Genomic DNA, 13,372 nt, shown 5'->3' on the forward strand with positions numbered 1-13,372 from the left:
GTGTACGAGGTGTACGGAGCGGAGCCGGGGGTGTACGAGGTGTACGGAGCGGAGCCGGGGGTGTACGGAGCGGAGCCGGGTGTGTACGAGGTGTACGGAGCGGAGCCGTGTGTGTACGAGGTGTACGGAGCGGAGCCATGTGTGTACGAGGTGTACGGAGCGGAGTCGGGGGTGTACGGAGCGGAGTCGGGTGTGTACGAGGTGTCGCATCTCTGCTTCAGGAAAATGGCCGCCGCGATCTCCATCTAGGCACGCGCGGCATCCTGCGGCCATTTTCCTGAAGCCGCGGCCAGCAGAGCGCCGCTTCTGTGCACGCGCGGCCAAAGGAAGATGGCCGCCCCCACCGATCACCAATGAAATGTCGCACATCACGCTATTTTCACTCCCCTGTGCAGTGGATTCGGGACCTTGGGCATGCGCACACCACTACGCCACCAACGGAAAACTAAGCAAGATCTGGGGGAAGACACCACGCCCATCTGACCAGACCAGCCTGATTGACAGGCGAAAACGACTACTTTGGTAACGTATTTCGGCAGCATAGGTGGGGAATCGGGGTCCACAAAATACACTATTGCAATGCACAGCTCAGGCCCTATTTAACAGTATTTTTATCTCATACGGAAAAAAACGGGGTGACAGGTTCCCTTTAAGAGAAAGCCAAAATAACCCCGGGACAGAAGGCGAGAGCAGGGGGGAGGTGCGGGACAGAGCCGCTTTAGGCTAGTTTCACACTAGCGTTAACTGCAATACGCCGCAAATGCGTCATTTTGCCGAAAATACGCATCCAGCAAAAGTTCTTGCTGGATACGTTTTTTCGTCATAGACTAACATTAGCGACGCATTTGCGATGCATTGCCAAACGTCGCGTCCGTTTTGCGACGCTTGGGCGTGTGGTAGTGGACCGTCGGGAGAAAAAAACCTTACATGTAACGTTTTTTGCTCCCGACGGTCCACTTTTTCCGACCGCGCATGCGCGGCCGGAACTCCGCCCCCACCTCCCCGCACTTCCCCGCACCTCACAATGGGGCAGCGGATGCGTGGGAAAAATGCATCCGCTGCCCCCGTTGTGCGGCGGAGACCACACTAGCGTCGGGAACGTCGGCCCGACGCACAGCGACGGGTTGTTCCCGACGCTAGTGTGAAACTAGCCTTAGTCAGGAGAAGCTGAGGAGCTGCAGCCGGTTTACATCAGCTACCCCTGTACCAGAGAGGAGATTGTGAGTTGTGTATATGAGCTGGTATCTCTGGTGTGTGTGTGTGTGTGTGGTATCTGTAGTGTGTGTGTGATAACTGTAGTATGTGTGTGATATCTGTAGTATGATGTGTGTGTGTGTGATATCTGTAGTGTGTGTATGTGTGTGTGTGTGATATCTGTAGTGTGTGTATGTGTGTGTGTGTGTGTGTGTGTGTGATATCTGTAGTGTGTGTGTGTGTGTGTTATCTGTAGTGTGTGTGTGTGTGATATCTGTAGTATGATGTGTGTGTGTGATATCTGTAGTATGTCTGTGTGTGTGTGTGATATCTGTAGTGTGTGTGTGTGATAACTGTAGTATGTGTGTGATATCTGTAATATGATGTGTGTGTGATATCTGTAGTATGATGTGTGTGTGTGATATCTGTAGTGTGTGTGTGATATCTGTAGTATGTGTGTGTGTGAGGCAGCGGCGTAACTACTACGGTCGCAGCTGCAAGCGGCTCTGGCAGGTCAGGGGGCCGTGAGTCCCCTTGAGCCTGTCTCCCTTATGCTTGTGTCCCCATGTGCCAGTCTCCCTTGCCCATTAGTCCCTGTGTGTCCCCATGTGCCTGTCTCCCTTGTCCCCTTATGCTTGTGTCCCTTGTCCCCGTGTGCCAGTCTCCCTTGCCCATTAGTCCCTGTGTGTCCCCTTGAGCCTGTCTCCCTTATGCTTGTGTCCCCGTGTGCCAGTCTCCCTTGCCCATTAGTCCCTGTGTGTCCCCATGTGCCTGTCTCCTATGTCCCCTTGTGCTTCTGTCAGTCTCCTTTGTCCCCTTGTGCTTGTGTCAGTCTCCTTTGCCCACTAGTCCCTGTGTGTCAGTCTCCCTTTCCCACTTGTCCCTGTGTGTCCCCTTGTGCTTGTATCCCTTGTCCCCTTGTGTCAGTCTCTTGCTCACTAGTCCCTATGTGTCCCCTTGTGCCTGTCTCCCTTGTCCCCTTGTGCTTGTCCCTTGTCCCCGTGTGTCAGTCTCCATTGCCCACTAGTCCCCTTGTATCAGTCTCCTTTGCCCACTATTCCCCGTGTGTCAGTCTCCCTTGCCCACTAGTCCGTGTCCCCGTGTGCCAGTCTCTCTTGTCCACTAGTCCCCGTGTGCCCTTTGTGTCAGTCTCCCTTGCCCACTTGTGTCAGTCTCCCTTGCCCACAAGACCCCTTGTATCCTTCTCCCCTGCCTCCTAGCCCCCATGTGTCCCCTAGTGCCTGTCTTCCTTGCCCCCTTGTTCCCTCTCCTCTGCCCCCTCGTCACCATTTGCTCGTGTCTTTGTCACTGCCCCTGTGTGGAGGGGCTGCATTATACTATGAGGGGGGGGCTGCATTGTATTCTATGGGGCTTACATTGAATTTTATGGCGGGGGGGGGCCCCATTTGGAAGTTCGCACCGGGGCCCATAACTTTGTAGTTACGCCACTGGTGTCTCCATTGTGCTAAGTCGCCGTATGGGACTACTACTCCCATCCGGTATTAGGATGGGAGAGTTGTCCCTGTGTCCGGCGACTTAGCACAGTTGTAAAGTTACACAAAACACACACAATACACATACATGACACACAGTACATACAACATATAACACAGAGTATATACTCACCAACAGCACACTGGTAGGCGAAGCCCTAGATCCCCTAGAAAAAATCCCAAAATAAAAAATCAAATCCATACTCCCTGTCCGCAGAATCCATAAAACGAGTGTCCCACGCCGATCGGCTGCTCTCCGGCGATACACTGCCAGGAGCGAAGCTCCTAGCAGTGTATCGCGTACTGTTCCGGAGTTCAATGGCTCCGGCGTCTCGGTTAACGGCAGTACAGCTGCGTTGAACTTTCCCATGCAGCACTGCCGTTAAGCGAGAGTGCCGGGGTCAATGACCGCCGGTAAACTCGCTCGCGCATGCGCAGTGACACACCGACAGGAACTATGGCTCCTGTCAGTGTGTTGCTGCAGCCGTGGAGAGCAGACATATCTCTGGATGTGTCTGTTCTCCATGGAAGATCTTCGTGGGACCCTCAATGGATTTCTGCGGACAGGGCCAGGGAGTATGAATTTGTTTTTTTATTTTGCGTCTTTTTCAGGTCGAGGGTCTTCAGGACGGATTGAGCGTACAATAAAATATGGTCAAAAAGTGGGTGTCTTTATTTCATTAAAATAATTTTTTTCTAGTGTTTGTGGGTTTTTTTTAACCCTTTCATTGGATTAATAATGGATAGGCGTCTTATTGACGCCTCTCCATTATTAACCGGGCTTAATGCCACCTTACAATAGCAAGGTGGCATTAACCCCTCATTACCCCATATCCCGCCGCTACAGGGAGTGGGAAGAGAGGGGCTAAGTGCCGGAATTGGCACATCATTTTGATGCGCCTTTTCTGGGGTGGCTGCGGGCTTATATTTGTAGCCAGGGGGGGGCAAATATCCATGGCCCCTTTCCTAGGCTATGAATATAAGCCCACGGCTGTCTGCGTAGCCTTTCTGGCCTAAAAATATAGGGGGACCCCAACACTTTTTTTGGGGGGGGCTCTCCCTTTATTTCTGAGCCAGAAAGGCTACGCAGACAGCTGTGGGCTTCATATTCATGGCCTGGGAACAGCCATGGGTATTTTAACCCCTTCCCAGGCCACAAATATTGGCCCGCAGCAGTCTGCCTAGCCTTTCTGGCCTAAAAATAGGGGGACCCTATGTCATTTTTTTTTTTTTGGGGGGGGGGGTCCCCCTATATTTTTTTTGATCATTTTAATAGCATTAATAACACTGGTCAACAGCATTTTTGGTGCCAAAGATATTTCATCGAATTTAGGGTATTTTTGGGGTGCTGATTCTGAATATGTCATCAGTTTTGCCAGATTGGCTCAAGTTTTTGAGATTTTTGGTATCTTATTTATAGCACTTGTTGGTAAATGCGACGCATCATCTCATTAATTTCTTTGGATTAGTACTTGAACTGAGCAGTTCTCAATATAGTTTTGTGTTAATTAGTGTTCTAAAAGTTTGTTCATAGCTTGATTTTTGCACTAACTTTATGTTGTTGTCTGTTTTCCAGTGAAAAGCATGAACTCATCAAGAAGAAGTTGTCTTAACGATCCAGACTCATTCTGTTACATTTGTGGTGAATACACACTGTCAAAACATAGAAGAAACATAACAGACTTCGTAAAAAAAGTGTATTTTGCCTATTTTGGGGTTATGCTTGGGGACCAAGACAAGTTTTGGGCACCACACATAGTGTGCAAAGCATGTATCGAATTATTACGAAAATGGAGCAAAGGACAAAGAAAAAGCTTCAAATTTGGTGTTCCAATGGTGTGGAGAGAGCCAAAAAATCATCATGATGACTGTTATTTATGGTAAACACAGGTACAGGCACATCTTCACAATGAGGGACAGGCCTTCTTGCAGATTCCATGTTACTCCCATTTTCGTTTCTTAGGCCGGCCTCACACTAGCGAGTTTTACGGACGTATGAGCGCATAAACTACGTCCGTAAAACTCGCAAAATAAACGGCACAATTATTCTCAATGGGGCTGCTCCTATTAGCCGTATATTACGGTTCAGTATTATACGGCTTTCTACGGCCGTACAAAATCGCAGCATGCTGCGTTTGTCACCGTATTGCGCAAAAAAATCGCCAATGAAAGTCTATGGGGGCGAGAAAAATACGGATTCCACACTGACCAGCAGTGTGACTTGCGAGAAATACGCAGCGGTGTTAGTGAAAAGTCGGTAATTCAATTGCCGGCTTTTCATTTCTCCTGCACAAACCCGACAGGATATGAGACATGGTTTACATACAGTAAACCATCTCATATCCCCTTTTTTTTTGCATATTCCAATATTACAGGCAGGAGCCCTGCTAAATGCAGCTGTGCTCCGTGCCTGTAATCCCCGGCGAATGAATGAAATGTAGGTCATTGACCTACATTTCCTTCAGTCGCGGTGATGCGCCCCCTGCTGGATGTCCTCATATGACCTGGAGCGTGGGAAAAAGTTCCCAGGCTGCAGTTCATGAGAACATCCAGCAGAGGGCGCCTCACCGCGACTGAAGGAAATGTAGGTCAATGACCTACATTTCATTCATTCGCCGGGGATTACAGGCACGGAGCACAGCTGCATTTAGCAGGGCTCCTGCCTGTAATATTAGTTAACCCCTTCAGATGGATTACTTCGTGGGACGAGACGGTTCACCAGAAGGTATGTATCTTGTGCGTTTATTATTTTTCCAAGCGAGGGTGTTCCTGATGGATTGAGAGAACAATAAATTATTACAACAACCGCTGTGTTTATTTCATTAAAATACTTTTAAATCATGTGTGTGTGTTTTTTTAACCCTTTCAAACAATTGGATTAATAATGGATAGGTGTCATAATTGACGCCTCTCCATTATTAATCTGGCTTAATGTCACCTTCCAATAGCAAGGTGGCATTAACCCTTCATTACCCCATATCCCACCGCTACAGGGAGTGGGAAGAGAGTGGCCAAGTGCCAGAATAGGCGCATCTTCCAGATGTGCCTTTTCTGGGGTGGCTGGGGGCAGATGTTTGTAGCCACGGGGGGGCCAATAACCATGGACCCTCTCCTGGCTATTAATATCTGCCCTCAGTCACTGGCTTTACCATTCTGGCGGAGAAAATTGTGCGGGAGCCCACGCCAATTTTTTCCGCAATTTAACCCTTTATTTCAGCAGCTACAGCGCTGAAATTTTGCACATACACACTACTAACATTAGTAGTGTGGAATATGCAAAAAAAAGGGGATATGAGATGGTTTACTGTATGAAAACCATGTCTCATATCCTGTCGGGTTTGTGCAGGAGAAATGAGAAGCCGGTAATTGAATTACCGGCTTTTAACACATATCGCGCTGAATGAAATCTAAATACAGAATATATATATATGTGTCTCAATGACATATATATATATATATACTGTATATATGTTTTCCCGAACATTTGAGCACATAAATCCATTAGATGTCGGTTTTGCAAGCCTGCGCGAAAATATCGCAGTACGGATGCCATACGGATTACATACGGAGGATGCCATGCGCAAAATACGCTGACACACCCTGACTACGGATCAATATTTTGGGAACATTTCTCCGTATTACGGCCGTAGTACGGACGTATAATACGTGGCGTATTGTCTTACGCCCAGTGTGAGGCCGGCCTCATGCTTATTGAATCCTTGAAGTGCAAGTGGCACTGCACAGAAATAACAGTCATCATGATGATTTTTTGGCTCTCTCCACACCATTGGAACACCAAATTTGAAGCTTTTTCTTTGTCCTTTGCTCCATTTTCGTAATAATTCGATACATGCTTTGCACACTATGTGTGGTGCCCAAAACTTGTCTTGGTCCCCAAGCATAACCCCAAAATAGGCAAAATACACTTTTTTTACGAAGTCTGTTATGTTTCTTCTATGTTTTGGCAGTGTGTATTCACCACAAATGTAACAGAATGAGTCTGGATCGTTAAGACAACTTCTTCTTGATGAGTTCATGCTTTTCACTGGAAAACAGACAACAACATAAAGTTAGTGCAAAAATCAAGCTATGAACAAACTTTTAGAACACTAATAAACACAAAACTATATTGAGAACTGCTCAGTTCAAGTACTAATCCAAAGAAATTAATGAGATGATGCGTCGCATTTACCAACAAGTGCTATAAATAAGATACCAAAAATGTCAAAAACTTGAGCCAATCTGGCAAAACTGATAGCATATTCAGAATCAGCACCCCAAAAATACCCCAAATTCATTAAAATATTTTGGACACCAGAAAAAAAAATTTTTTTGTTGACCTGTGTAATGGATAGGCGTCTTATTGACGCCTCTCCATTATTAACCGGGATTAATGCCACCTTACAATAGCAAAAATACGTGCAACTGAAATACGTGGCACTTAAATACGTGATACGTGGCACTTAAATATGTGATACGTGGCACTTAAATACGTGGCACTGAAATACGTGATACGTGGCACTTAAATACGTTGCACTTAAATACGTGGCACTGAAATACGTGGCACTGAAATATGTGATACGTGGCACTGAAATACGTGGCACTGAAATACGTGATACGTGGCACTGAAATATGTGGCACTGAAATACGTGATACGTGGCACTTAAATACGTTGCACTTAAATACGTGGCACTGAAATACGTGATACGTGGCACTAAGTCTACGTTCACATTTGCTGTCTGTGCCGCAGCGTCGGGCGCCGCAGCGTCGCCGCATGCGTCATGCGCCCCTATATTTAACATGGGGGCGCATGGACATGCGTTGCACTTGCGTTTTGCGACGCATGCGTCACTGCGGCGCACGCGTCCGGGCGCAGAGGACGCAGCAAGTTGCATTTTTGCTGCGTCCAAAATCAACCAAAAAAAGGACGCATGCGTCGCAAAACGCAGCGTTGTGCATGCGTTTTGCTGCGCTTTTGTTTGCGTTGTGCGTTGCGTCGCCGACGCTGCGGCGCACAATGCAAATGTGAACGTAGCCTTAAATACGTGGCACTTAAATAGCTGGATAGAGCTGGATCCGCGGGCTGTGATCTGGCCTACGCTCAGCACTCTGCGGAGCGCTGTCATTCAAAACACGTCCACTCATTTTGTTGTTTAGTCCCAAAATGGAGGATGGAAGAAGAAAAGGGTTGGACAAGGAAATGACATCATTTCTTTTTTTTTTTCTCCCCCACTGCAGTTAAAGCTTTATTTGTGTCAAACACAGACAATCTGCAGAGAAAACTGCATAAAAAACCGCACTAAAAACTGCATCAAAAAACGCACCAAAAAATGCACCAAAACGCACCAAAAACCGCACCTGCGTTTTCTGCCAAGAGCTGCGGTCTTTAGTGCAGAAAAACAGCAGGGAAATCAGGAACGTGTGAACATGGCCTTAGGGTTAAACCAGTTAATACACAGATTAAATAATGTAATCATAACTTCCATATTTCCAGAAAAACACCAATTCCAATCCGCCCATACCAATGGGCGATTTTCCCACAAACAAGAACATCACGACGGGGACTTAACAAAGAAAAGGGGAGGGAGGGTGGTCTCTTCTTCACCGCTCCAGCAGAATGAGGTTCCCTGGTAAAAGCTGGCAAATATATAGCAGAATAAATCTGCCCAACAACCATAACCACCAATAAAAAGCCGTTGAAATGGGCGCCAAAAGCGCCAGTTAAAACCAGAGCTTCTATAAATAGATCACCACGGACATTTAATATGACCTGAGATTGAACCCTAATTTAAAGCCCAAGGGGCATATCTGATAAAATTAAGATTCCCAAGATCTGTAATGCCATGAGACCCCCCCTTTATTTCATTTTTTGACGGGGGGGGGGGGGGGGGCTAGCAGTACAATGTTACCCTATGGAAAACAAAATCCGCTGTTCCCACTTTGCAGAAAATCCCTTTAAAAACCGTGCGGAATTGCTGCGGAAAAAAAGGAGCATGTCACTTCTTTCTGCGGATTCCGCAGCGGTTTTCAACATGCACCAATCGGAAAGTGCTGTTGAAAACCCGCAGAGGAATCCGCAGAAGAAACCGCAGGAAAATCCGCAGGGAAAACCGCTGCGGTTTTTCAATGCGGTTTTTCAAAATCCGCTGCGGAAAAATCCGCAGCAAAATCTGCAAAGTGTGAACATGCCCTCAAGGGCCAAGACTATATTCTAAGGGTATGTGCACAGGTTGCAGGTTTGCCTGTGGAATTTTCTGCACAGATTCTTCCTCTCTTGACGGAAAACGCAGTTGAAAATTTGAGAGGATTTGATGCGGAGTTGTAAGCTAAATAAAGATCTATTATTTAACAACAACAAAAAAAAGAATTGTGATGTAATTTCTTGTCCAACCTCTTCATTTACATACTCCATTGAAGAATAATGCTTACACAGATAGAGATAGATACTGTAAATAGATAATACCAAGCCCAATGTTTATTAATGAACATAATAAAATGGTACATAAAGAGTTAAATAAACACACTGCGTTAGGGTATGTTTCCACGGTCCTGATATGCAGCGCTTTGGACGCAGCAGATACCTGCTCTGTCCAAAGTGCTGCCGGCTTTTGTACGCGCGGTGATTCCGCATTGAACACATGTGGAATCACCACATCCTATACATAGACTGTGCAATTTACCTTGCAGAGACAGATAAATAGACATGCTGCGGTCTGTAAAGACGCGCTGCATGTGTGTATACACAGGTCTGGCACCTGCATCATTGAACGCATAGTGGAGATGGGCTTTCATAAAATCCCCTCAATTATGCTGTAACATCTGGACACTGCGCCTGTACGCAGCATGCAATCCACAGCGTTTCCTGACCATGGAAACATACCCTAAGGCTGGGGTCACGCTTGCAAGAAACTCGCGTGCGAGTCTCTTGCATCAATTTCCGGCACTGCCGCCAGCACTTGGACCGGAGCATTCAGCTGCATAGAAATACATGTGCGGCGCCCCCACACCGCCGCAGGGCCGAGGGGTACCCGGAGCCGGGCCTCTGGTTCTCAGTCTCGGGGTTGTCACGGTGGCTAGACCCGGTCCGTGGCCCTGTCCGTCAGTGGGGGACGTCCGGTGTAATAGGTGGTAGTAATGGTAGCGATGTAGCGGTGCGGTTGTGGGGTGTAAGTCGCGGTAAATAATGAGGACACCAGGTTGCAGTCTCTTTACCTCTTTACTGGAGATCTCTGAGTCCTCAGTCCAGAATACGGTTCACCAGGCTGCGCAAGTCCGGCCGGTCCAATGGCACCTCCAGAGTTCTCCTCTCAGGTGGAAATCTGTGCCTTCCTTCTAGCGCTATGTGTTGTAGTCCTTCCCTGCTGTGCTCACGGAAAGTAACCCCACAACGGTTGTGTCTGTTTCTTAAGTTCCCTCACAACTCGATTTGATGTTCCTCTGTAATCCACCCCTTCCCTGTATTCAGGTTGGAATGGCACCCGTTTGTCAGGTAGGCCTGGAGTTCTTCCGGGACCCTAGAGTCGCCCCTCTCCCGCAATTGCCCCCCAAGACTTCATAGGTGATATGTGGTAGACAGCCCGCCTGAGACCGACTGTCCTGCCGCTGTTTGGAGTATGGCTTGAAGCTGTATTCTAATCCACTCCCTCGGCGTTCCGGCCACCGGTATTGCGCCTCAGCAGGGTGCTGCCTCTTTCAACAAAACCCCTGCTGGTATTCTCCTTCTGCTTGATCTCGTTTCTCACTCAGCACAATCTATCTCGCTTCTAGTCCTTTCTTGAGTCCCGCCGCTTCCAGGAGCCTGCGCGGACCCGTTACGTTCTTTCAATGCCAAGCCTCTGCCAGGATCCCACCCCTGGCAGAGACCCTACAGTCTCTCCCTTCACAACACCCCCTGCCACAGGGTGTTGCTCCGTTCAATCCCGTCAGCGTTCTCCTCTAACTTCCTGCCTGACCCCCAGTTTACCCACTATGGTGGGGAGTGGCCTAATGAATAGCACCCTTAGCTCCCCCCGGAGGCCCAGCTGTGAAACATATTGGTGTCTGTGATACCTGATTGGAGGAACTCCTTCGGTGCCATCGAACGTACCATGGCTCCCCTTAGCGGCGAAGCCACAGCACTGCAACGACCAGGACTCTGGGGCGCTGCACTCCCCCCTGGTTAAACACAGTACTCCGGGACTGGGAAGAAAAACAACAATACAGATTAGCAAAAAGACATACAATTTTGTTGAGTGCAAAACGATAAGTATACTTGAACAGGCTTCCCTTTATGGGAGGTGAGGACACTTTTAACGTTACAAACATGGTCAACATTATAAATTACAGGCTATGCATAACTCCTGTTACCCAACCGGGTATTCTACTTAGTGCAAATTCTGGAACAATAAATTAACATTGCCTTTAAGAAACATACACTCTTAGTTTACCAAAGGCCTTCCTATAATCACATTACAGGGTAAGGTAACTTCACATTCTCCTACTTTGAACCTGCAGGACCGCCTGTCCCTATGGCACCAGACCTACTGCCTCTCCTTTCTTTTACAGGACCGCCCCGTTCAGCCAGGGCCTACTGCCTTTCGCTACTATACATAGTATAGACATAACATTCCTTTCGTTTAAAGAACTCTGAGCCAGCTCTACTCGGCTCCTTTAAGGACTCACTCTCTAACCCCTACGGGTTTGCCTTCTGTCCTTAGTAACAAAGTAACTTTCTATGGGGACGCAGGGTTGACCTTCTATCCTCACCTTCATCATTACTTCCTTACTTTCAGCTATGCAGATCTCTATCTCTACCCCTACGGGCTCTCTGCATCTTTTCTTTCTGCAAAACATTATTTAGATTTCACATTTCAACAAATTCAACACATATAACTTAGCATGTAAAACAGTTACATTTCTTTTTCAAGCTTCATTATGGCATTACTGTTCTGCAACAGTATCTCTCTCAAGTTCAGTTTCTCACATCCCCTTTAAGAGGGGACCAAGTCTTTCTGAGGTAGCTCGTTTTCTCAGCCTACCAGTCCACGCAAAGGTTCCGGTATGGTATCTTCGCAAAGTGTCTTTAACTAGAACCGGTAGGAAAGGTATCTTCACAAAGTGTCTTTGGCTCAAACCAATAGGGCAAATATCTTCGCAAAGTGTCTTTGGCTAAAACCAGTAGGGAGCACCTTTAAGAAGGTGCAAACTATTTACAAAGAAGTTCGAATCATGCACAGTCCATGATTTCTGCAGTTTGTGTAACTTTAAAACTTGTATAAACTTCAGGAAAACAACAGTGACCCCGGGTCAACAAAGGGGTCACCTTTAACCCCGAACGGGTTTAGCAACAAACAATCAGGAACAGTTAAAGGAAAACTATTTACATTTTTATAAAGCAATCTTACTCTTCTTTCAGAAGTTTCCATGAGGCGCCACCTGGCGGGCGGACCCCTGCAATTCAGGTTTCAGGTCCACTCCCGCTGCCAGATACACCCCATGGGTTCGGGTCTGTTGCACGACCAGGTCGTGCGCGGCGATCAAGGTCTGTGTCCCCACTTCTCTCTGTGCTGGTACATCCGGAACATCGGTCACTCGAAGGGGCACCTCCTTAGGCACGACGGTGGTGGCGGCGATCGGGTGGCAGATCGCAAGTTCTGTGGTCAGGCAGGTGGGGCCGACCAGGGTGGTTACAGATCGGTCACACGGCGGCACTTTGGCCACAGGGGCTGGTCTCTCTTTCTTGTAGACGTTCAGAGCGAACCACCCCTTTTCCCCAAGATGCCGGGTGTAGGTAACACTGTCTCCCGGATAGAGGTCTCGATCGGGGTGACCCTCTCTAAGGTGTGACTCGACATCCCGTCGGTTAACAAAGACCTCCGCGTATAGCCCCGGTTCTTTAATGAAGCCCCAGCCTCCTTGGAGTTTAAAGACGGTGATGGTGCCCTGCCTGCGCGGGGCCTGGTGAGTGGTGGGGTCCTTACGGGCCCGGTCCTTGACCGCCAAATCTTTTTGATGGTAGGCCTCCCGTTTAGCCTGATGTGTTTCCTCTTCCTCTCGCCACCGCTGTTCTAGCTGGATCTGGTATTCTTCCCAGCTTAGGGCCTGTACCATTTCTCCCTTCTGGGTCTCCACCCCGGGGAACCCCATGAGATTGGATCCAGGGTTCACCCAGCGGCACACCGTGCGCTCCGCGCTGACCTCACACGGCAAGGGAGTAGGGGTGATTGGGGCTCGCATACGGTGTTCCATGCCCGTGGCTTCCTCCCATGGTAACAGGCGCTGAAGTCTATGGGTCCCCGGGAGAGGTGGTGCTGCTACGGGACCCACTAACATACCCTCTGCTGGTGGGGCAGGATCGGCGGACTCACCCACTGGTACGATTCCACTTTCCGCAACAGGTCCCGCTGGTTCTTCCGATGTCCGGGAATCCACTGCCGGTCCCACCTGATGCGGGGCCTGGACTCTTACATGCAGTTGGAGGAGCTGGTTATATAAATCCTCCATCTCGGCTCTCAGGAATTTGGTGTTATCCACGGAGGACAGGCTGCTGGGCTCATCCGGGTAGTCAGGGGAGACTTCCACTTCAACCCCGCTGTCGGGTTCGGAGCTGCTGGCCATAGCGTCCTCCACGTGGGTCGCTTCCTGGTCTTTTTCCCGCTCTCTCCTGCGTGAGCAGTTTTGTTTTCTCTGCCTCCGCCCCCCATTAA

The sequence above is a fragment of the Ranitomeya variabilis genome, chromosome 6 (assembly GCF_051348905.1).
Source record: "Ranitomeya variabilis isolate aRanVar5 chromosome 6, aRanVar5.hap1, whole genome shotgun sequence".
Lineage (NCBI taxonomy): Eukaryota > Metazoa > Chordata > Amphibia > Anura > Dendrobatidae > Ranitomeya > Ranitomeya variabilis.